Below are 3,545 nucleotides of genomic sequence, written 5' to 3' on the forward strand. Positions count from 1 at the left end.
ATCTACACTGGGGGCAGGTGGCAGTGGTAATATTTAAGAGCTGCAGCTGATGCTTAATGAACTGCTGGGGAGCTAAAGACTAACAGTGAAGGCTGGCTCCAGGTGACACTTTCAGAGGCCAAGGAAGTGTCCCTTTCTGCCTCTACTTGTCCTGTTCTGCTTTCCCTACTCTGGGTGAAAGGTGTTCCCTTCTTTCCAGAGGAGCAGCAGAGTGATAAGGAGTAGATGGGAGGGAGGTCCAGAGCCCTCACATGTGAGCCAGGCCTTGTGGGAAACACTTAGCAGTTGGGTGGTGGGTTCAGAATGAGGAAGTACAGTCCCTGTGTCATTGCATGGGAATGTCTGAGTGCCACCCTAAACCTTGCACAGGTCCAGGATAAGAAGTCCAGAAATCTGTAGATCAGCTGGCCTGGGATCCTTGGTGCAGTGATTGCCACCCCTCCTGCTCTCTCAAGCTCTGCTTTCAGTGGAACCCTTGCTAGGAAAATCAGTTTGAGAAGTGGCCGTAGAAAGCAGCCATTTCAAGACTGATATTGGTTATTGGATCCCTTCCTGGGTAGTCTGCAGTAAGGACTCTACTGAAGTAGAAATTGAGAGTGTTAACTCTGGCACGTAGTAGCATTAAAATTACTAGGATTTTTTTGTGTGGTGGAAAGGACTGAGGAAAAGGTTGAAGTGGAAGTATTGAGATTTACAATAGATTTTAGCACTTTGGAGAGCCTAAGGCAGAGGGAGTGCAAACTCCAGCCCTTCTGGGACAATTTAGCAATTTATCAAGATCCTATCTCAGGAAAACAAAAAGGGCTGGGGCTGTAGCTCAATGCGAAGATGATGTGTTTAATCATTAGTACCCCCACCCCAATCTCACACATCAAAAGACTATAAGAGGGCTGGGAATTTAGCTTAGTGGTCCCACCGTCTGCCTTGCAAGTGCAAGGTTGATCCTCAGTACAAAAAAAAAAAAAAAGCGGTTATAAGAACTTTGGCAGAGCTACTAAGGGACTGAAGGCAGAGCCTCAGCTAGTCTCCCATGTCCAAGTTGGGGTCCTAATATGACACATGTAAGGTACTGATACTGGGGAGGGGTGTTTGGGTTGACATGCCTATTCTGAATTCCTAGATTTGTTTGAGCCATCTGGACTGGTTGAAGCAGCCCACTCCCTCTGGCTTGCTTGATTTCCTGTAAAAATCTCATGTAAAGCAAGTGCCTTCAACATTATGCTGTGCTTCTCACTGCAAACCCAAATAATCACAGCACTGACTCTAGGTTGTATCCCAAGTCAGCTCAGCTCAGCCTGAGCTGAAAAATACAGACTGTTGGGAGCCATTCTACATAATTTTGCAGAAAGAATCATTTTACAATTAAATTATGAATAGGGCTGTATGAGGCCTAGTCTTCTTGTTGGTCAGCTATAATATGCCAAAAAATAACTCCATTTTGCCTCCAGTCACAGCTGAGGCCTCAATGGTTCTGTGATGCTGTGATGCTCAAGGGCAAGATTACATCAGCTGAAGACATCCTGGTTCTTTGAGAACTGAGTAGTAATACAAAAAGAGAAAGGTTTCACGTGGGGAGGGTCAAATTCCTTATCAGCTTAGCTCATCCCACCTATTGTTGTAAAAATATTTGCCAAACTAGAAATGACTTGAAGTCTACTGGAGAATGTGCATAGGATATATGCAAACTCCATCCCTTTTATAATTAAGGGACTTGTGTACTTAAAGCATCCTTGCAGGGAACAGAAGAAGGGAGGGGGCACATGGCATGCAGGGCCACCTCTTGGGAATGGAGAGGGCAAAGGAGGATGATGGAGGAAGACCTCCAGATGGCCTGCAGTCCTGAGAGAATCCTGGGGGATCGTGAGTTCCAGATTGGAGAGAACCTGCTTCAGGTGGAAATGGCACAGCTCTAGTGTTTCCACAATGCTGGGAACAGTGGGAGACTTGTGGCCTTGGTGTGAGCACTATAGAGGATCTTAAGGTGTGGCAGCTGCAGACTGTCATGTAGTTACGCTGCGGAGATCTTAGTGGCTCACCTTCATGTCGCCACAGGCATAGGCATCTCTACAAATAAGTAGAGGCACTGGGCCATCCTTCTAGGATTTGCTAGTCAAGTGGTCTGCCACCTCAGCCCCAACTAAAGGATAGGTGGGTGGGGGGAGATGTCAAGGATTGGGAGGCCTCACCCACTTCAAGCAAAGGAAGATGTACTCCTGGAGAACTCTCTGGAGAGCCTGGTATGTGTCACCAGGAGTGTGGGACAATGTGATCTCAGAGACTGCTGCCTGTGGGCCAGAGTGGATGTAGTGGGAGGTTGTCAGATCAGCCTCCTAGGGCCCACTGCCCTGCAGGTCTGTGTGAGCTGGGCTGGGGCAGCCACCCTCACCTACCCTGGAGAACAAGAGCTTCTCAGGATAGCCAGGAGGACATAGGATAGCAAAGTGAAGACCAGCAGAGGGCTTCTCCCTGTCCATAGGTTTCTGGGCATGGATCAGGCTGATGGATGGAGAGCAGGAAAGGCTTAAGTGGAATGAGATGCAAGTTATGATGCTGACTGCACTGGACTTTGTAATAAAAATAAACCCAACTGTTCATTAAACACCTGGAAGTGACAGGAAAGCTATAAAATCTGCCCTAGTTTCTTCAAGAGGAAAAGGGAGAGCAGAATAATTTTAAGAGAAAGTAGTGTGAAAAAAGTGTTGTTTCATGATTTCCCTTCATCAAATAGCCCAATTTGTTAAAAAAAATTAACTGGTCTAAAATATTGCTAAACACCTCAGTCTAAGAATATCTAAAAACGCAAATTAACCAACCCAACCCAAACAGTGCCAATATAGCAGCGCACAATTCCGTGTGTGTGTGTGTGTGTGTGTGTGTGTGTGTGTGTGTGTTCTTGGGGATTGAGTCCAGGGTCTTCTCAGGGAGCTGCATGTCTGGCCCTTTTAAAAAACTTTACTGTTTGAGACAGGGTCTGAATTACCTAGGTTGGGCTTGAACTTGTGATCTTTCTACCTCTGTCTCCCAGAGAACTACTGTGCCCAGCTCCATCACTCCATCTTTATCACGGTAAATCTTTATTCCATTGCCTTTTTGAACTGGAGGCTGCAGAAGTCTCTCCCATTTGGCTTGCATTTGAAACATTCCAGTGCATGGCGCTGGGGAGAGGAGTATTTCAGGCGGGACTGGGAGGGCCTCTGAGTCACTAATTTACCTACCTGTCAGAAGAGGTGAGGGATGGATAGGACACTTCAAACAGAGGGTAGACGATCTGGTGCTTAGGAACCACAGACATAATTCTTCTAGAACAAATCGCCGGCCTTTCCCGCAATCTCTTTTAAGAGACCGTTTTGGGCTTCTGGGATCCAGAACCCTAGAGCTGTTCCAAATTGTTCCCAATGCTCACTCCCAAGGCTTCCTGCAGCTCGCAGTCCGAAGCTTTTCCCCCTCTAGTCCTAAGGGAAGAAGCGCACGCCACTCCCCCAAGCCCCTGCCGCCGCCAGCTCCCTGGCCCTGCTTCCTTGCGAAGGAGTCTCCGACGCGCTGGA

Source organism: Fukomys damarensis, unplaced genomic scaffold (genome assembly GCF_012274545.1).
Source record: "Fukomys damarensis isolate Sample0158 unplaced genomic scaffold, DMR_v1.0_HiC HiC_scaffold_38, whole genome shotgun sequence".
Taxonomy (NCBI): Eukaryota; Metazoa; Chordata; class Mammalia; order Rodentia; family Bathyergidae; genus Fukomys; species Fukomys damarensis.